The 23,778-nt window shown below is 37.7% G+C and overlaps 1 protein-coding gene across 2 annotated transcripts in view; it reads left to right on the top strand.

Moving 5' to 3' along the window:
• The window catches only part of LOC117339400 (actin-binding LIM protein 1-like), a 96,721-nt gene that overhangs the window by 443 nt on the left and 72,500 nt on the right, over positions 1–23,778 (top strand). The gene's annotated exons all lie outside the window — the stretch shown is intronic.

Here is a 23,778-nt window from a genome sequence, read left to right as displayed (position 1 = left end):
CAGTCAGCAACATGAAAAGGATGATTTAGCAGGGAGGTCATGATATATTTCTGACCGGTCTGTTTACGAACAGGATTTATATATATATATATTTATAAAACAACCCTTATAATACCGAAATGATTACCACCTTAGACTGACATGGAACACTCCACGGTGCATATTGATGATGAATACTTCTGCTCCCTATGTGTGTCTTACTTCAGTAATATATTCTTATCGTAGTAAAATAGAAGTGTTGGAGGTAATAATGAGTCAGAGTTACCCATTACCACCTGTCATGGGGTTGGGGTCATCTGTCAATGAACCAGCATATTGATCAGATCTGGTGCGGGATAACAATAGCTTGTATGGTGCTCATAAAATACTAATATACCTCACCTCAACCGGGACTGTCTGTAATGTGTATTATCTTATGTAAATACGTGGATTCAGATAGTGCAAAAAAAAACACTCTCAAATAGTGCAAAAAAGACTACCCTCGAATAGGATCTCTATATATAGTCGTGATGGATTTGATAAAAGCATTTTGTATCTATAGCTATTTCACCTGTCAATCCGAGGATTGTGCAGGGTTTTCAATAAAAATATTTGTAAAAGGCTACAAATGAATAGTAGCAGGTATACATGTATCTGAGGATTACGATAATATGTTTTTAGACATTTTTTAAAAAGTGAATTAAGTCATTTGAACCGGCTAAAACACCATTCTAACCGGTCAATTTGGCCGGCGACCGGTTCTAAATGAAAACACTGATTGTGTATATAATGGAATATATTTATATAATGTACGTTGTGATTACAGATATCTTGTTTACTTGTTGCACTAATAGGTTAGGCGATATCGGTGAGGCAATTTATATATAAATTTAACAGATACCACTACTGTATCTATAATGAGTTGATGGTTGAGTTTTTCGGCTTCCCTGCAGCCTACAGAATATACGTGCAACAAAGCAATGCTTGTAGCATGGATTTAGATAAATTTGATACTTAATTTATATATCTCTGTGGTTCTACCGCACATGATTATAAGGTCGAAATAATGGTTAAATATCTCAAGTTCATAAGAAAGCAATATCACTTTATATAAGCTAACTACATTCTTACCTTAAGACTTGTCTTCTGGCTTGATTAACACTCTGGCTGTCGTTCTCGTTTGGAAACCCATTGAACTTAATTACATTGTCCATAGAAAAAAACCAAGCGTGACTTATGACCATTGGGAGTTGTGTCAAACTGTATACCATTGTAAACAGACTAACGACTTGGGACTATTTAATTCATTTATTTATTTAACAAGTTTTATATCCCTGATTATAGCCTTTCAGCTGACAGGTATAATTTGGAATTAGAGGATGGAAATGTAGGTTGGAAAGAAACTAGGGACCAATGTTATTAAATTAAATCAACCAATTAAAAGTTTTAGAGGACTGTACATGTGAAATAGTAGTGGCATGTAAGTGATTCTTTGGAAGGTAACATATATTGTGGACATCTTGAGAGAATTTAAAGACTTAGGTTGGTATGTACCAGTGGTCAGACTGGAGGAAATTATGAGACCAGGGCCAAGTTGTTCAAAAGGTGATTAGTGAAAATTTCATTTCTCATTTGTTGCAAAACCTGTGACTCTGAGTATATCATCTGAAACTATGCCAGTTGGAAGAGAATTAAGAATTACAGAATTTCATAAAGTTTTGTCAAGCTAGTTCGACCAGAATTTTTTATCAGGATTTGATAAATGTTTTAAAAATGTGATTAGCCTGATCACCTTTTGAACAACTAGGCCCAGGTTGGTTGGTTAACAGATCTTGCATCTTATAGTCTCCTATTCATAATCAATGCTGAGGGCTGTGTGGAAGCAATGTGACGCTCCCCCCCCCCCCCCCCCCCCCCCCCTGATTCCGGTGCCTGTATCCCCCTCAGGTGTGAAGTCTTGTCCTATCCATCCAGTATATAGTGTATATATATATGTCCACAGAGCTGGACAGCTTCCTAGGAGGGACATGAGTTTACGATTGTGTATATAATATGTATCAATGGGCTGTGATGTTGATGTAGCAGGTTTAAAACCTCTACTGCAACATGTTGTCAGCCTCCTTTCTCAACATGGGCTTGCAATTGGGACTGGCTACCGCAGTTGTACCAATGGGCAATATGACCCACAGTTGATAAAGAAATTGAATTGTGGTAAAACAGTCCTTCATGGTCCTGTATCAAACACCATATGTGAGACGAGGTACCCAGTTGGTATGAAGACTGGAGTGTTTGACTCCCTGCTGGTCACACTGTCAGCTAGTTATCTTGTGGAATGGAGGTTCGGACTCCCTGCTGGACTAATTTGTGAGACCCAGTAGTCATAGTGACTGACTGAAGGGTTATGGACTCCCTGCTGGACTGGTTGTCAGTAAAATGGGTGTATGTGATACTGTAACCACTGAAATATGTGGGTAACACACCCATCTTGTGGTCCTACTGAGACCAGCAACTCTGACAGCCTCCCATCTCTTAATAATTCCTAGGTCAACACTAAAACTTCTTTATTTGGTACGTGTTTGCCTACCCACCACTTACAGGGAGGAGTAGATTGGTATTTTTCAAATTTTAGATATGATTGGATGGACTTGCATTTTTTTTGTATATATATATTTCTGCCGAAAACACAACATTAAGTATTTCCACAGAAAAAAAGGAAAAGGAAAGTTAACTTGTATGCATGTTTTTTTTCGGAGTAGCAAACTGCCAATTGGCTTCCGATCGCATCATATCAAATGCGCTATTTGTGTGCTAGCGAAATGAGAAGGCTTTGAAGTGTGACATGTGACTCCCTGGGAATCAAATTGAACCCATCATCAAATTCTAATGCAGCTTCAACTGCATCATCCACGTAAGGGTGGAGTTCGTAGCTGCCATTTCAATGTCGGTCATGTCCGTTTTACCAGGTGGGACATTGTGATGATCTGTAGATTTCAATGTCTATAAAAATGTCTACAGTCATTTGAATTTCAAGTTCTAGAAGCCTTGTTAACCTTTTGTAAATCATCGAATCTCTTAAATGCTTGACTCCTCTCCTGAGTCATTGAGGTGACTTTCCTTACAAACGTGTATATGATACAGAATTCAGGATATTAAACTTATCTCTCTGGAACCAACGTTAACTTTGATTATAAAAATAATAATAGGAGTAAAACATTTTGTAAAAATATTGAGTCCCACCCATTGGTATGAGTCAGGTGGCTAACAACATTAAACTGTTATAATTGTGGCCCTATCTATAACAGTCCAACTATCACTGGGTCACAGCCCCTAACCATGACCCTTACTCCCACCCCACAACCCTTACCCCACACCCCCAAACCCATGACCCTTACTCCCACCCCACCCCACAACCCCTACCCCCAAACCCACAACCCCTACCCCCACCCCACCCCACCCCACAACCCCTATCCCCACCCCACCCCACCCCACAACCCCTACCCCATGACCCTTAATCCCACCCCACAACCGCTACCCCACCCCACACCCCCAAACCCACGACCCTTACTCCCACCCCACAACCCCTACCCCACAACCCCTATCCCCACCCCCAAACCCACACCGTAAAAGAGTATGTCTGAGAAACAGTTTGTGCATCTTACATTCCTGCCCTACACATCTAGAGTACCACATCTAGAGTACCACTCCAAGTACTGAGATCTGAGTGCCAACCATCCCTTACTTAAAACACTACTTCTACTCTTAGTGCTGCATCACCACTGATCATATAACTCAAGGCAACAGCTACTACAACCTCTCAAAATATATAGATATCACATCCGTCCTTATTGAAGCTGCCCTACTGGGAGTCATCACCTGTTTATAGCAATTCTCTAAACCTGGACTCCACAGACATTTAACGTGTAAGATATATTTAAACACCCAATATGGGTCAGGGTGTAACAGTTATGCATTGATGTCCTGGTGGGTTACAAACTTACAATGTATTTTGTTTGTGGTCGGTAACTTAATAGGAAAACAGTATAGTACACTGATGAATCATCGCGGGGTTTAGTTTTTGTGAAATTATGTCAGTTTAAGGGTCAATTGTAACTATTTTAAAGACTCACAAACTTGGAGAGTTTTCCATGTGTTTATCAGATTCAATTCTGATTCACTAAATCAGAAACTTGCTCTATAATTCTTTTTATCTGTGATATTATTCGGAATTGCTTGAAAATTCTACTATTGATTTGTAATTGTCCTTGCCAGAAATTGTCGAGAGCAAATAAGTTCTCAACAATTGTAAATATAGATGTTCCTGCTGTTCAACAATCATGTTCCGCATCAATTGTGAACCCTGGGGCACCCAGAATGTGTCGGTCTCCTGCCATCCTTATCATTCAGCATCTCCTATGTATACACACAGAGGTTTCTAGTTGACTATAGGCGATGATATGTGACAACCTGGTTAGATAGCTCAATTGAATGTTGTTGCTTTTACCTAGTGAAGTCATCCAAACTCCCAAACTGTAATTTTTTTCCTGCTATGACACAAAATCCAGCAACCTATGACATTCCTGATTTCCATCTTATTCTGTTTACACACTAAAATGGCAAGCCGTAGTACTGGTATCCTTGCAGAGCTTTTTCTGGGGGCTTTTTGGGGCCATTAATGGTCCCATTCCCAATTGAAATTAATTCATATTTAAGCAAAATTTCTAAAATTTGCAGTACACTCCTGAAGAAATTAATTCCAAATTCACCAATTTCTTCCCAAAATGAGACAAAAAGGCCCCATCCCAAACTAGTGAAAAAAAGTCCTGTAGTGTTAACGTTCCTCTCTCAAACTTTGATCTGCGCTTCATTGTCTCATGAATGACATTGGGCAGCAGGAAGTTGGAGCCCCAGCAGTGTACCCTAATATATGCCAGTCACTTGTAGGATTAGCTCAGATAAGCTCATTAGCGGTAAAGTAACTGTCAAATAATGTTTATTTGTATTCAAATCTCAAGGATTCTGGCCTGTCTATTGATGCATCTGACTTACAAATCAGGGGCTTTGTGTTTGTAAATACCACATTGTTGGTGTTAGGTTTATAACTGGGAAAGTCAACATACGCAAGCTTTTACATCACACAGATTATCTTAACAGATTAGCTCCTACCAGCTGTTCACTCATTGTTAATTCCTGCCTATAGTAAGATCAGCCCGGGAGAAAGTCTACAGAATCCCTACCTGGCCTGTACACACACTGTAGTACACATGTGTTGCTGGTACAGAAAATACTCCCAATAACGATAGCTTTGTGGAATTCCATTGATTTTAATATGCCTTACGTGCCAAAAAATGTAAAGTGGGATTGTGTAATGACTGATCTATAGCTCGATCTGTACAATAATTGTGATGCTGCAGGACGGAAAGTCCTTGTGTCGATTTCTACTTGTGGAAGATTAAAGGAAGATATTTAAATAAATACTAGGAATATTAGTTATATATGCAGTGAAAGACTACTTGTGGAAGATTATAGGAAGATATTTAAATAAATACTAGGAATATTTCATGTAGTGAAAGAGGGTGGATGTTACGTCACAGTCCCTGTGAAAGAGGGTGAATGTTACGATGCTGTCCCAGTTCTAGCGATTGCTGTCATGGCTACAAAATCGTCTACAGTGAAAATGGCCTTCAAGCTATAGCTAGTTGATCATTGACAAAAAATTAAAACCAGAATGTTTTTATGTTCAGCAGTTTAGAGAATCTATCTTCATTATGATACTATTGTTCTCAATTCAAATATAAACTTGACATATATTTTAGAAGTGACTGTCAAGAGTATTACAAATGTACAGTTCATCTTCCAAGGTAAAAAAAAACAAAAAAAATACAAATTAATTTACAGCATTTGCCTATTATTCTATATTTCATAGATGGCCACTTTAAATGACAAATTTTGCCTTACAAAATATACATATAAGAACTTAATTATACAAATGTTCTTGCTTGTCCGTGGTGCAGTTATAATATATACCTGTCATATACCTGTGTCTGTCTGGTAAGATAGATAGAACATTTGATTTGTCATGGAATATATACAGAGCCATATATCTAATGAAGTTTTCCTTAACTTTTGAAATCTACATGTTAGATAATATAGGATGATTAATTTACATACAAATGAATACTGTATGTATTAAGTGTGTCGTAATCTCATGGACGGTGAACATCTCTGTATTTAAACAGTTTTGACCTGAACAGTTTTGACCTGTATATGATGTCAGAATGTAAATATAGATGTGCTAGTTTGATACGTCACTGAAGTATATTTGTAGGCCGATTAATTATCTGACACTTGTATCAAAGGGTTTAACTTGTTAGATGTACTTTAATGTACAGACAATATATACGAATATATCTTCCTATTACTGAGACTACAATGTCCTGTTGAGGTAAATGTACCTGTTAATTACCGTGTATATATACCTGGACATTGAATACATATGTCATACACGTAGCCCTTATATAAGGTGTACCATAATACAACATGTATACGTACATGTATTAGTATAAATGGTGATAAATTTTACATACACACATTTTGAGGGAATTTTAATTAGACTGCGCTAAAGGTTTCTTGCTTTTGTTCTTACATATTTTACACGGTAACACAAGAGGCATGTATATTTGTATAACAGAAGTTAAAATGAATATTTGTAACAAATATTTCAAAAAAAAAAAAATGAAGGTTATTTGTGTTTTACTTATTCATATAATCAAAAACCACAGGAAATGAAACAGATTTTTTTTGGTCATTTTTTGTGTATTTTTCAGAAATCTGGGTTAACGTTACTGCAATGGAGTATAGTGGTCTATATGCACGGGATTAACATCCAAAATAAGACTGAATTCCATTGACCTTTCAAGGTCATGCTATTGTAAATTGTTTGTGACATCATGATCATTGTGTGTCGGGGAGAGTCATGCATATGGTCGTTGATGTTATTAACAAACGCTATCTGAGTGTCATATGCATTGTTATTAAATGTTATATCACATTTATACAGCCACAAATTAAATTGATTGACTAATGGAATGCCATTATTGCCATTTCAGTAGAAATACTGTTTCGTGTAACCGTGCAGTATTATACACACCAGAATCATTTGTATTGACCAGTGTTAGATATTTATTTCTTGATATCGACTCTGGCATGACGTGATATAAGCAATAAAATGTATCTGTGTGATCCCTGTCTTGTGACTACACTGCATCATTTCGACCTTAGAGTTGAAGGAGAGAACTCCATTATTCAAACCTACGTGTATAAAATATATAAAAGCTTTTTACAAATGCTATCTTTGAGTCGTATCGCGTATCAGATCTCGTATCAAATCCTATATCTGCGCTGAGGAATTTTGTTGATTCTACAACAGATTTCCTATCTCGCATTTATCTTGTTTGAGTCACATGTATAGGATAAATAGAATTCTAGGGTATGGTGATAAATGTGTACATGTTTTTCCAGGAATTAAAAATATTATTGTATCCGCAACTTTGTTTTACTGGTAAAGAATTGTCAGATTCTTTATGCTAGCACGTCAGATTTAGGTAGGCCATTAACAAACCCAAAAACATCAGAAGAAAAAATTTATACCAGAATTTGTACCTCTTCCATATTGGGTTTTCTGGAAGAATAAGCATCACACTGCAGGTATCGCATCAATACATTGTGTCCAGGTAACCACCCAGGTAACATGGGGAAGGTCTGTACTTTAATTGGAAATAAGATTAATGTTTTGAAAATCTTAAAGTACTCCAATATAGGTTGAAACATGTCTGATAGAAGACCATTTGTACACTATTTATTGGAAAACACATGTATAACCATGTGCTACATTTTGTACATTTTGTACCCTAGGTAGCTATATATATATATAGGGGGTGACCGAGAACTCACACCCTAGGGGCCGGGGTAACTGAATAATCACACCCTATAGGAAGTGACAGAGAAATCTTGAACAAGAAAACAGGAGTCAAATCTCTGAATGATCATGGTCATACATATTATGTAAAGTGACCAGCTGGACCTGTATCACAGTAACAGTTATACCTGACTATACACACTAATTGTCTCCAGTACATGTTTAGTCACACACACAACCTACTGTACATTACCCCTGTAGTATAGTATTCTTTATCAGACAATAATTCTGTGAGTACAGTTTGGTTTGTTTTTGTTTAACGTCCTATTAACAGCCAGGGTCATTTAAGGACGTGCCAGGTTTAGGAGGTGGAGGAAAGCCAGAGTACCCGGAGAAAAACCACCGGCCTACGGTTAGTACCTGGCAACTGCCCCACGTAGGTTTCGAACTTGCAACCCAGAGGTGGAGGGCTAGTGATAAAGTGTCGGGACACCTTACAGAAGTATAATTAGTATACTCTTGAACATGCAGCAAAAATCACAAAACTTCAAGTAACGCCCCAATGCATATGGTGTTAATTTTTTATCACAATAAATAATGTTTCTCTTTTCATTTTCTTTTTTAATGAAATCAGTTTTTTTCTCTTCAGGATATATTTAATTTTGTTTATTTGCCTGAGCCACTTAATATATACATATCCTAAAATATAAATATCCTAAAATATAAATTAAAAAGTGTGAGACAGTCAGTGTTGATCCCATGGTTTGATATAAATTCCATCTCTGACTTTTTAAATTGAGATGTTTATTTGGGTGTAACCCGAGCGACCTGTACAAGCTATGAGTTGCTCTTGCCTAACTAATAAATATACGGTAGGTTTATAATCTGATGACAGGCGGTATTAAAAAAGATATACACCGGTGACCTTGGGCTTCACCTTTAGAGATCAGGTGAAGTACACAACTTTACATGTCATGTACAATGTACCTTATATTTATGAACTTGTTCTGACACCCTGATGTCCTAATATCATAAACTTGACGTCTATATTATAATTCTGACTTATATTTAAGTGGAAGTCGCTCGTACAAAGACAGGCTGACAATGTGGTTCAAAGATAAAAGAATATTAAATGTCATATTTTATAGACATCTGGACAATGTAAGTATTGTGTACATGTGTCTCGCAATACATTCATTGTATACTTAATCCCTGCTATCTAGGTACATACTAACACACAGATGCCAAGGACTTGTTGGACACCCTAACACATTAATAGAAGTCATGATCTGCAACAAAGTTATACCATATTTATATAACTGTTTACTAGAATGTTTAACACTCAATTTATCTTAGAAATTGAAAGGATGAAATACTTTAAACAAATTGTGGAAAAAATTGAGATAATTTTCAGTATTTTGAATAGGCATCATTTAAAGTTGACAAAGCTTTGATGATATGTAGAGCATTATGTGCTGACCTGACGTGACCGCTAAGGGAATAAATACTGTACTAGCATTTTACTGTTGTGTATATGTATAGTATACAGGAATGTATTGAGGTATTTATGTTTATAATGGATTATAGAATGATACATGTGATATTAGCTCCGTAGTACATATCTCAGAATGGTGAAACGTGTCATATATTAAAAGGGTACTCTACTGGTAAGGTGTCCCGACACTATATCACTAGCCCTCAACCTCTGAGTTGCGAGTTCGAAACTTCCGAAACTTCCAACTTCCGTGGGGCAGTTGCCAGGGGGAAGTTGCCAGGGGGATCCGTTGCCAGGTACTGACCGTATGCCGGTGGATTTATGGCTTTCCTCCACCTCCAAAACCTGGCACGTCCTTAAATGATCCTGGCTGTTAATAGGACGTTAAACAAAAACAAACAAACAAACCCTACTAGCCCTTATTTACACATTAATTGTCCTTTATTTTTCTCCCATACCCAGAGTTCCTATATATTTTATACTAATGATACTGAGGATGAATGAGTTTGTTGCTTAATACTAAAACATTGTATCTCCTGATAGTGCATTTGATTATATTTTCCTTGTCTATGCAGTATTAAACTTTGTCAGTGTCAAGTAATGGAATCAAAATAGATATTTACTGTGATGTATTATGGGCTGTCTGCTGAACTACCTTGAGCTCCTATACCAGTTTATAGATCTAACCAAAGCTGAGGTGTTTTCTACAAACTCTCTGTGAACTCCCAACACTGGGAGAAGATTTTTTCTTGATGGTAAATCATCCAGCCCTGACCTGAGATTTCCCCTTGGTACAGCTTGTCGGTTTCAGCCTGGAGGCTCCCCATATACAAACCTTTAGTGACTTTTATATCATGTTCAAGCTACACTTATGTGTATTTAATTACTTGTTGAGGCTGTCTGTTTCCAGTTTTATGTAGAATCTGTGTGGAAAGTTCATCAATACAGCTTCGGACATGCGATCATTAAATTTTCCCTCACTACTAGACTTGTACAAGTCCCTGTATCTCTGTGGCTACTGATCATGAGTTTGACAAACTACCTGTAAATGCCATCCACAGATAGATACCTATATGTTCTACCTGTCAATCAAACAACTTGACCTCATTATGTCACCTCTCAGGTGATTTTTGTTATTTAGACTGGTAGGTGATCATGAGGTGGCTGGGTTTTTGTAATGGATTACTGGACAGGTATCCATTAGGACAGGTATGGTTACCAATGGTAACAGGTTCATGCCCCATACATCACACCCCAGGTTCCCCTCCTACAGGTATTGATTATGTGTTACAGGTTGATTGGTGTTGAGACAGGGAGCGTAATAGGGCAGATTTCCTTTGATCTTGAGTAGTTATATGTGTAACACTAATGTATTTATAGGCCATCACATTGACCTTAAAGTGTAAGTGGTTAAACTGAAAAGTGTCAAAATTACAGACATTAAGGTCATTCTGACTGATTTCATTTTTATCAATATTAATTTCCTGTAAATCAAAAATATATAGGTCATTGAATTGAATAAATCCATAATTAAATTAATGCATAGGTAAAATATTGATGGACTTAAAGCTTTTGAAAAAAATCATGGCAGTTTTAATTTGACTGGAATATTAATGATCTGGCATAATTGTCTGGGTCGTCTGTGTGTTTCCAGTGGAGATGTGCAGTAAACCTACAAAATATAAATTATTCACCAATACATGTTTACCCTTTGCTATATCCGATTGTTCTGTTGGACTACCATGGTGATTTTAGCACATTATCATATATATACATGCAGTACATACCTGGAGTGAAAAGTTCATTAATTAATAATTAGTTGTCTGGAAGAGTATTCTATATATATATCTAGCCCTTGTACAGACAATTTATTGAAAGTTGCATATATAGCAAGTCAGGAACCGCTTCTGGAAGGTACAGATTTTTACTGCTGATGGTGAGAATATAACGATCAATTGCCAGATATTATGCCATGGTACAGGTTTATATGTAGTAAGAAGGTAGGTATCAACTTTAAAGCTTCTAATTGTTCTGGTATTTTCCAGCAAAGTCACGGTTTATGTTAAAATTATATCCTTTATATGTGTAGACTAATGTTGATTTAGGTCCGGATTTATTTACGTGTTGCACGATCGACTGTCATTCTGTAGTTTAATTGAGTATAGAATGTCGTAATCAAAGACATTATTTTTCTGTATATATAATACATTTTACTTTCTTCATACATTGTCACTGGCATTCATGTTACACAGTAAAATGTGTTTGTTCTGGTCCGTCGAGCAACAAACAATATTTCGTAATGTAATGTACCCAGCAGTATATTATGAATTCACAGTTACCTGTAGTTAGCAAACCTAGCAAGCTGATGGTGTCGGTTTATTATACAACATACAAATTAGTATTGGTGAGGATTACAATGTGTTACTTGTGTCTGTAATTGTATAATGTAACATGCTTGTTTTGATTATTAGGTTATTGAATTTTCGTACCTTTCTCAATAAAGACAAACTGCTTGCCACGGTGATTATAGGGTCTAGGATAAACAGATATAATTATCCTAAACACAAGTAATGAACTCACTCAACTCAGTATCGTTTAAATTGGGGATTTATTGAAACTTTGAACAACTAGGGTAATTGAGAGTTGCCGTCTCCTGGTAGTAGCTGGTGGTTAGCTCACTGAACAACATACCTGAAGCCCCTATCCAGAGCCATTAGGGTAAGTGTCTTGCTCAAGGTCACAGCTATGATAGTACAGGACTGTCCATTATCCTGATCTCCTGAAATAAAAAACTGCCCCTGTATAGCAAATTTCTACGGACAGATAATAGATGTATCTGTCAGTCAAGTGTGAAGTCTTGATGTTAGAAGTACATGCATAAATAATTTCACCATCATAAAAATAAAAATGTACATAGTTTAACATGGAAAAAGTGTCAGGTGGCAGGTATGACATTAATCAACGGGTCACCGATAATTAAATGATATTAATCAACGGGTCACCGATAATTAAATGATATTAATCAACGGGTCACCGATAATTAAATGACATTAATCAACGGGTCACCAATAATCAAATGATATTAATCAACGGGTCACCGATAATTAAATGATATTAATCAACGGGTCACTGATAATTAAATGATATTAATCAACGGGTCACCAATAATTAAATGATATTAATCAACGGGTCACCAATAATTAAATGATATTAATCAACGGGTCACTGATAATTAAATGATATTAATCAACGGGTCACCAATAATTAAATGATATTAATCAACAGGTCACAAATTATTCTTCAAATTAAATGACAATAAAGGATGGGTCATCAATTATCAAATTAAATCCCTTTATAATGTTAGTACATGTACTTTTGTAAAAGACATAAGAAAATTCACGTGAAAATGAACATGCAATATTAGTGGCATTTCTGTATCTTGTAACAGGAGGTATATATATTATGTAAACTTGCTGGAATTTTAAAATTTTATAAAGTCATGTTGTATAAAAATTGAAAGTATTGCACTTTAAATGTGAAAACGTGCTGAATGTAGAAACATAACAATTGTAGATAATTACAAATATCAGTTAGATCTCACGTCCCTGCATTTTGCTGACAAACAAGATTTTAAGTGGCAATCCTATACGTCAATTGTACATGCTTGATGTGTCAAACAGCCAATTAAGATATCTTGTCCGAAAATCTTGTATATTGTACAGTGAGGCATGCAATCTTTCCTGTGATCTCTAGTATAACTCAAGCAAAAAACGAACATATTTGTGGCTTAACTTTTTGTTTTTTCTTTCAATACTTAGTCTCTATAAATTGATAATGAATGTCGGAGGACATGTTTGGACTTAAATCCCTCTTTCTGATTGCTGGCTGAAAAGCTGTGGCACCACCGGTTTAGAGAGTCTGCAGGTTGACGAAGAATGTATGGAAAGTTTTGAACATCGATTCCTCATTTAATTTGAAATCATTAGAATCATTACATTTCATGTGAAATTTGAACTGTTTCATAATTGTTGATATGCCTGGTGTTCTGTTAGTAATGTATTATATATATATTTATCTGTATTCTCGGTGAACTACTCTGGACCGATATATAAAATCCCTACAATGAGGCCATAGCGAGGAGGACAAATTATAAACGAAAAAAATTCTGTTTGTTTTAATAAAGCACTGGCCATGTAACCTCAAGGTGAAGATATGAGGTGAGTTGTTGGACACACCCTACCCATGTCAGTTTCTGTTTCTTGGGAAGCTGAGAAACTAACTCGTCTGTGCTGACATGGTTGTGTCCTTGGGCATGACACTTTAACCTAATTTCACTGGATGCCATACGACAGGCCTCCTATATGTTGTTAAATGAGGTAGTCACCAACTACTACAAAGAGACTCCACCTCAAAATGACTGTTACTGTTCATGATCATGGGTCGATAAACTGAGCAAATAAACAACTCATCGCTACCCTGATTCTAATATTGAGGACATGACATTACCAGGGTTTAACCTAGATTTACATGAATGTTGTCAGTGAGTCAAACTCTGTATGTCTATATGATACTGGCCAACTTCAACAATTTGAAGGAAAAATGCCAGAGAGGAGTGAAAGGGAAGATTTTCTATGTATTTTTGGATAAAAAATGGATAAAATATTTGGCTCTACTCTGTGTTGGTAAAGTGACGGTAGATGGCCGATTTAATTGAGTCTGTGGTGGAACAGGAGACAATGTCTGGTGGTAGTTTGTTTCACTCATGTGTAATTTTTGGAAAAAATGAAGTTTTTCTAGTCAGGGTTTTTGTATGGTCTATTTGAATGGAGAGCTGATGACTATGTCTGGAATACCTAGTAAGAGGAATTAGCCTATCGGATTTCATTATGGTGACTTTAATTTGTTGTTGACGATATTATATATACATGGTCTGACGAGCATCTCTTCGTCTGTGTCTGCTAAGTGGCGGCGCAATTTCAGGTGGACCAGCATTTCAGACTCGCAGATGTTATTCAGCATGGTCTGACAAGCATCTCTTCGTCTGTCTGTTAGGGGGTGCAATTTCAGGTGGACCAGCATTTCAGACTCGCAGATGTTATTCAGCATGGTCTGACAAGCATCTCTTCGTCTGTCTGTTAGGGGGTGCAATTTCAGGTGGACCAGCATTTCAGACTCGCAGATGTTATACAGCATGGTCTGACAAGCATCTCTTCGTCTGTCTGTTAGGGGGTGCAATTTCAGGTGGACCAGCATTTCAGACTCGCAGATGTTATACAGCATGGTCTGACAAGCATCTCTTCGTCTGTCTGTTAGGGGGTGCAATTTCAGGTGGACCAGCATTTCAGACGTGCTGGAGGTGTGGTGATTGTACCGATATTTGTTCAGGAGGTAGCGCGCAGCCTCGCGTTGGACCATTTTCTATTCTGTTACTTTCCTTCCTTGAACTCTTGGTCTTCTATACTCCCATACATTTTGAAGGGTCTATATGTTTAAGTCGTTTAAGTCATTTAAGCCGATCTTCTGTTTATGATATTTTTTTAGTTTGAATTATAGCTTTGTTTATAGGCTGATATTCTGTTGTGTTTTACTGTTGTCACGTTTTGTACACATTTTGTTACATTGTGGAGTACAGACTTCCCACTGTGACGGAGAGTAGTTTCTCTGTAGGGATTAGGCTAATGTTTCCCCCAGTAGTACTTACAGGCGCTGTAACAACAGATGGCTTCTATACCTATAGAGAATAACAGTACAGCCAATTTTATCTGTTCTGATCCCTTCTGGATCAAATAAAAAAGCTACTTCTCTCACCCACAAGGGAGAGTGTTTCACGTAGATCTTCCTATTACTTAACAGTTACCAGCATGGTGTGTGTAAAAACAGATGATGCATCTCGCTTAAAATTGACTTATTTTATGCATGTGTACCAATACCTGGAGTTTAGATAGTAACCATGTCATGGTGTGTTTTATGGGTGAATGATGCAGACTGCTCTACAGCAGACAACACCTTATCTGGGTCAGTCTTCTCCAATGTAAAACTTTCTTGTAGTCACATTCTATACATCAAGTGATAAACCCAGTATTTAAAACAACCCCTAGTACCAGTACAGTGTATGGGGAACTCCACCTTCCCCATCCCCATTATTCACCCCATCACCCAACTAATCTCAAAACCCAATCATTCATCCTCATCAACCCCTCCCCATCTCCAAACCTGTGCTGTCTTTCATCTACTTTTTGAGGGCATTGTCCTGTTGTCTTGTTGTCTACCTGACTATCCTGATTACTCAATCAGGGATAACTCTGGAGGGGGTCATGGGGCCATTTGGTCCATATTTTCCAAAATGGCCCACCAAAACTCACAAATTTCTTCAATTTTCTATGTTTTGGCCCATACAATTTCTGAAATCTTGTCAAAATGGCCCATGATTTTTGGGTCCAAGGTGAAGCCTGCTCAATGCCTATATATACCCGGGTATATATATTGGTTCTACTGTTTTCCTTTTGTCTCCATTCTAATGGGTACACATGTACCATAGCAGTTTTCGTGGTGTCTCTATTCTAATGGGTACACTTGTACCGTAACAGTTTTCCTGGTGTCTCCATTCTAATGGGTACACATGTACCGTAGCAGTTTTCCTTGTGTCTCTATTCTAATGGGTACACTTGTACCGTAACAGTTTTCCTGGTGTCTCCGTTCTAATGGGTACACATGTACCGTAGCAGTTTTTGTCTCCATTCTAATGGGTACACATGTACTGTAGTAGTTTTTGTCTCCATTCTAATGGGTACACATGTACTGTAGCAGTTTTCCTGATGTTTACAATTCCAAAGTCGCTGTTTTTATTCCATCACCTCGAGCTCCTTCTAGCAGTCACTGCGGATCTAAATTTTGCACTAAATCCATGGTAAGAGATGTAATTGGGTTTATGTTTTGCTATTTTCATGCCCAGGGGAACCACAACTGGGGGAGATGTAGGTCATGTCAGTACAGAAGAGGTTTCTGACTTCTGACTGGCTGAGGATGGACAAGCCGAGGTTATCATCGCCTAGCGCCCATCATACTTAATTCTTCAGTCAGTTTAATACTTGTAGCTATAGCTGTAATGGCATCTCCAGCAAACATTTTTACACTCCTGTCTAGGTCAAACAGAAAAAAATGTAGGACACATTTATTGATGGTGAATTGCTTTAATTTTGTTGTTTTCTTGAGAGTATAAACGACAGTAAATCAAAAATGGCCTAAACTCATGGTTTCCAGGGATACAAATCATAGGGTTATAATATGTCTTAGTTTCTGTCAGGGTACACACAAAACAGAAATGCTATATGGCCTGATATCTTGGTTACTAGGGGTACACACAAAACAGAAATGCTATATGGCCTGATGTCATGGTTACTGTAGGGGTACACACAAAGCAGAAACGCTATATGGCCTGATGTCATGGTTACTGTAGGGGTACACATAAAACAGAAATGCTATATGGCCTGTTGTCATGGTTACTGTTAGGGTACACACAAAACAGAAACACTATATGGCCTGATGTCATGGTTACTGTAGGGGTACACATAAAACAGAAATGCTATATGGCCTGTTGTCATGGTTACTGTTAGGGTACACACAAAACAGAAACACTATATGGCCTGATGTCATGGTTACTGTAGGGGTACACATAAAACAGAAATGCTATATGGCCTGTTGTCATGGTTACTGTTAGGGTACACACAAAACAGAAACACTATATGGCCTGATGTCATGGTTACTGTAGGGGTACACATAAAACAGAAATGCTATATGGCCTGTTGTCATGGTTACTGTTAGGGTACACACAAAACAGAAACACTATATGGCCTGATGTCATGGTTACTGTAGGGGTACACATAAAACAGAAATGCTATATGGCCTGTTGTCATGGTTACTGTTAGGGTACACACAAAACAGAAACACTATATGGCCTGATGTCATGGTTACTGTAGGGGTACACATAAAACAGAAATGCTATATGGCCTGTTGTCATGGTTACTGTTAGGGTACACACAAAACAGAAACACTATATGGCCTGTTGTCATGGTTACTGTTAGGGTACACATAAAACAGAAACACTATATGGCCTGTTGTCATGGTTGCTGTAGGGGTACACACAAAACAGAAACACTATATGGCCTGTTGTCATGGTTACCGTTAGGGTACACACAAAACAGAAACACTATATGGCCTGTTGTCATGGTTACTGTTAGGGTACACACAAAACAGAAATGCTATATGGCCTGTTGTCATGGTTACTGTTAGGGTACCCACAAAACAGAAATGCTATATGGCCTGAAATCTTGGTTACTGAAGGGGTACACTCAAAACAAACGCTATATGGCCTGATGTCATGGTTACTGTAGGGGTACACACAAAACAGAAATGCTATATGGCCTGATGTCATGGTTACTGTTAGGGTACACACAAAACAGAAATGCTATATGGCCTGAAATCTTGGTTACTGAAGGGGTACACTCAAAACAGAAACGCTATATGGCCTATTGTCTTGGTTACTGTAGGGGTACACACAAAACAGAAACATTTTATGCCCGGATATCTTGGTTACTATAATTAGGATACAAACATTACAGAAACTCATGACCAGACGTCCTTAAAGGTAGACGTGTCACACTGATGTGGTACAGGACGCGGCTGATACAGAAGCAATGGGCAGTGTGATGTGACATGATGATCAATATCAACATTATAAACTATAATAAAATGTATGTACATTATACCACAGTGAAATACCTGGAACGTGTCTAGCAAAGCTGATAAGATCAGGATTAATGTGTCCGACTGTAACACAGTTGTTCTGACGTATGTCATGGAGTTAATGATAATGTTTTCTGACCAGTACACAACATAAACAGGTAAGTGGCCTCGGTGGCCGAGTGGTTCCACCTCTGGGTTGCGACTTCGAAACCTACGTGGGCCAGTTGCCAGGTATTGACCATAGGCCGGTGTCATATAAGATAAGTATCCCCCATAGGATTTGTATCCGGATACTAAAACTGGCCATAGGATTTGTATCCCCCCCATAGGAAAAGTATCCCCCCTATTCATACGAAACCTTATCTGTATACGGGTGTTCAATACAATGAATTTATATACTAGAAAGTATTAATGAACTCTTTTTTTGATAATTGGAGGATTAAAGGAGTTTTTAAGATATTGGGAGAATGGACTGCAGGGGTGTATGTTTTATATACAGACTTATCTATTTAATCATGACATGTCAATTTAAGTGACAGCAAATATGATATAAACAATTTGCAGTGGTTTCCTGTTCACTTTTATATATGTGTTCATCTCTGCATAACTGGTGACTCTTAACCTAGGTGTATATAATGGTTGTCATCAAAGACAATTAGGGGGGGGTGGTGAGCAGTCATGCATGGGGTCTATAGCCATAGGAATTGTATCCCCCCTACTTTATGTCATTTAAGCTGATTTCTATAGCCATAGGAATTGTATCCCCCCTACTTTATGTCATTTAATCTGATTTCTATAGCCATAGGATTTGTATCCCCCTCTACTTTATGTCATATTAGTTGATTTCTATAGCCGTAGGATTTGTATCCCCCTACATTATGGCATTTAAGCTGATTTCTATAGTCGTAGGAATTGTATCCCCCCAACTTAAGTATGTCATTAAAATTATGGTTCTTATTGGAAAACCTGTTTATAGTGACCGGTTGCCATAGCAACCATAATTTTGAGAAAAAGAAAGAGGCATGCACATCTACACATGGTCTATACGGGGTATACTCATATTCTATCGAAGTAACAAGATAGGTACAAACATGGTCTAACAGTAACTGGTGGGCATACTCATGTTCTATCAAAGTAACAAGATAGGTACAAACATGGTCTAACAGTAACTGGTGGGCATACTCATGTTCTATCAAAGTAACAAGATAGGTACAAACATGGTCTAACAGTAACTGGTGGGCATACTCATGTTCTATCAAAGTAACAAGATAGGTACAAACATGGTCTAACAGTAACGGGTGGGCATACTCATGTTCTATCAAAGTAACAAGATAGGTACAAACATGGTCTAACAGTAACGGGTGGGCATACTCATGTTCTATCAAAGTAACAAGATAGGTACAAACATGGTCTAACAGTAACGGGTGGGCATACTCATGTTCTATCAAAGTAACAAGATAGGTACAAACATGGTCTAACAGTAACGGGTGGGCATACTCATGTTCTATCAAAGTAACAAGATAGGTACAAACATGGTCTAACAGTTACGGTTGGGCATACTCATGTTCTATCAAAGTAACAAGATAGGTACAAACAAGGTCTAACAGTAACGGGTGGGTAAACTCATATTCTATCGAAGTAACAAGATAGCTAGTTTACATGTTTTGATAGTATTAGTATAACAAAAGGCAATATAGATAATATTATAGATAAAGATAACAAAATGTTATTTTTTGCACAACAAAAGATGTGACCCTTACGTGGTTTCAGTATAGAATTATACATGGAATATTGGCAATATGAGTACTGTAAATCACTTACATTTTGCGTGGGATTTATTTTCCTGTTAATTCGCGAGGAGAGTCAAAAGCAAATTCAAATCTCTCACGAATATTTATATAAGAATGACAATAATAAGTGGTGTCCATTTTGAATCTATCGTAATCTTTATTTGGTGAACAGACATCGCCATTAAAGTATATATCTAGAGTGTATTTTTATATCACAAAACACCAACATTTCACACACAAAAAACCCGCTGAACACTAATATTGTAGTTGAACTCGGACTTATTAACAATACCTTCTAGACGACGATTTAGTTAATTTAAGCGCAGAAGGTCTGATCCCGAAGATCCTGGATAATCACCCGGAAGACGTCGTACTTGCTTACATACATGTATTTTGTACTTCACATCACTTGATTCTACATGTTTGTTCACTGTTTCTGTAATTGGGACTGGCAAATTATCTTTGGTTACTATTTTTAGCTCACCTGGCCCGAAGTGCCAGTGAGCTTATGGCATGGTGCGTCGTCTGTCCGTCAACTTTTCCTTTAAATCGCTACTAGTCCTAAACTACTCGGTGGATTTTGATCCATATTTGGTCTGAAGCATCTTTGGGTGAAGGGGAACCAATTTTGTATAAACGGTGGGTCTGGCCTCCCAGAGGCCTAAGGGGCGGGGCCCAATAGGGGAAATATAGCAAATTCTTTGAAATCCTTCTTCTTCTGTAGGAATAAAGGGATTTGATCCATATTTGGTCTGAAACATCCTTGGGTGAAGGGGAACCAATTTTGTATAAACGGTTGGTCTGGCCCCCCAGGGGCCCAATAGGGGAAATAGAGATTAGTCTTTAAATTGCTACTAGTGATAAAGTTTTTAATGGATTTTAACCAGATTCTGTCAGGAACATCCTTGTGGGAAGGGGAACAGAGTTTGTATAAATTTTTACTATGAACCCCCAGGGGCCTGAGGGGCGGGGCAAATAGGGAAAATAGGGTTAATCCTTTAAATCGCTACTAGTCATAAAGTTATAAATGAATTTGAACCAAATTTGGTCAGGAACATCCTTGGAAGAAGGGAAACAGAATTTGAACTAGAACTGTCTCCAGAATGGCTGATTAATACCCCCGCAATCTGCACAAGTCAATGGTGAATTGGAACTGTTAATTAGAGGCTTATTAAGATAACCCAGTAATATAGTGACCAGTTGCCATAGCAACCATAATTAAAAAAAAAAAAAAAAAGTGGCATGCACATCTACACATGGTCCTCTATATTTGTGTGAAGTTTCATTGAAATTGGCCATTTAGTTTAGGAGGAGTTGTCCGGACACACTTAAAGTTATGGTTCTTATCAGAAAACCTGTTTATAGTGACCAGTTGCCATAGCAACCGTAATTTTGAGAAAAATAAAGTGGCATGCACATCTATACATGGTCCTCTATATTTGTGTGAAGTTTCAATGAAATCGGCCCTTCGGTTTAGGAGGAGTTGTCCAGACAAAATGCGTCTACAGACAACGGACGGACGGACATAAAGTTTGGGGGATACAAATCCTACGGCTATAGAAATCAGCTTAACTGACATAAAGTAGGGGGGGGGGGGGGGGGGGGGGGGGATACAATTCCTATGGCTATAGAAATCAGCTTAAATGACATAAAGTTTGGGGGATACAAATCCTACGGCTATAGAAATCAGCTTAACTGACATAAAGTAGGGGGGGGGATACAATTCCTATGGCTATAGAAATCAGCTTAAATGCCATAAAGTAGGGGGGATACAATTCGTACGGCTATAGAAATCAGATTAAATGACATAAAGTAGGGGGGATACAAATCCTATGGCTATAGAAATCAGATTAAATGACATAAAGTAGGGGGGATACAATTCCTATGGCTATAGAAATCAGCTTAACTGACATAAAGTAGGGGGGGGGGGGGGGGGGGATACAATTCCTATGGCTATAGATATCAGCTTAAATGACATAAAGTAGGGGGGATACAAATCCTACGGCTATAGAAATCAGCTTAAATGACATAAAGTAGGGGAGGATACAATTCCTATGGCTAAATAAATTAGCCGAAATGACATAAAGTAGGGGGGATACAAATCCTACGGCTATAGAAATCAGCTTAAATGACATAAAGTAGGGGAGGATACAATTCCTATGGCTAAATAAATTAGCCGAAATGACATAAAGTAGGGGGGATACAAATCCTATGGCTATAGAAATCAGCTTAAATGCCATAAAGTAGGGGGGATACAATTCGTACGGCTATAGAAATCAGATTAAATGACATAAAGTAGGGGGGATACAAATCCTATGGCTATAGAAATCAGATTAAATGACATAAAGTAGGGGGGATACAATTCCTATGGCTATAGAAATCAGCTTAACTGACATAAAGTAGGGGGGGGGGGGGGGGGATACAATTCCTATGGCTATAGAAATCAGCTTAAATGACATAAAGTAGGGGGGATACAAATCCTACAGCTATAGAAATCAGCTTAAATGACATAAAGTAGGGGGGGATACAAAAGATCTATGGCTAAATAAATTAGCCGAAATGACATAAAGTTTGGGGGATACAAATCCTACGGCTATAGAAATCAGCTTAACTGACATAAAGTAGGGGGGGGATACAATTCCTATGGCTATAGAAATCAGCTTAAATGCCATAAAGTAGGGGGGATACAATTCGTACGGCTATAGAAATCAGATTAAATGACATAAAGTAGGGGGGATACAAATCCTATGGCTATAGAAATCAGATTAAATGACATAAAGTAGGGGGGATACAATTCCTATGGCTATAGAAATCAGCTTAACTGACATAAAGTAGGGGGGGGGGGGGGGGGGGGGGGGGGGGATACAATTCCTATGGCTATAGAAATCAGCTTAAATGACATAAAGTAGGGGGGATACAAATCCTACGGCTATAGAAATCAGCTTAAATGACATAAAGTAGGGGAGGATACAATTCCTATGGCTAAATAAATTAGCCGAAATGACATAAAGTAGGGGGGATACAAATCCTACGGCTATAGAAATCAGCTTAAATGACATAAAGTAGGGGAGGATACAATTCCTATGGCTAAATAAATTAGCCGAAATGACATAAAGTAGGGGGGATACAAATCCTATGGCTATAGAAATCAGATTAAATGACATAAAGTAGGGGGGATACAAATCCTATGGCTATAGAAATCAGCCTAAATGACATAAAGTAGGGGGGATACAATTCCTATGGCTATAGAAATCAGATTAAATGACATAAAGTAGTGGGGATACAAATCCTATGGCTATAGAAATCAGCCTACATGACATCAAGTAGGGGGATACAATTCCTACGGCTATAGAAATCAGATTAAATGACATAAAGTAGGGGGGATACAAATCCTACGGCTATAGAAATCAGCTTAAATGACATAAAGTAGGGGGGATACAAATCCTACGGCTATAGAAATCAGCTTAACTGACATAAAGTAGGGGGGATACAAATCCTACGGCTATAGAAATCAGATTAAATGACATAATTGGGGATACAAATCCTATGGCTACAGAAATCAGCCTAAATGACATAAATGTGGGGGGATACAAATCCTATGGCTATAGAAATCAGCTTAAATGACATAAAGTAGGGGGGATACAATTCGTACGGCTATAGAAATCAGATTAAATGACATAAAGTAGGGGGGATACAAATCCTATGGCTATAGAAATCAGATTAAATGACATAAAGTAGGGGGGATACAATTCCTATGGCTATAGAAATCAGCATAAATGACATAAAGTAGGGGGGATACAAATCCTATGGCTATAGAAATCAGATTAAATGACATAAAGTAGGGGGGATACAATTCC

This window comes from Pecten maximus, chromosome 12 (assembly GCF_902652985.1).
Source record: "Pecten maximus chromosome 12, xPecMax1.1, whole genome shotgun sequence".
NCBI classification, from domain to species: Eukaryota; Metazoa; Mollusca; class Bivalvia; order Pectinida; family Pectinidae; genus Pecten; species Pecten maximus.
This window is presented reverse-complemented; position numbering and strand designations above follow the sequence as displayed.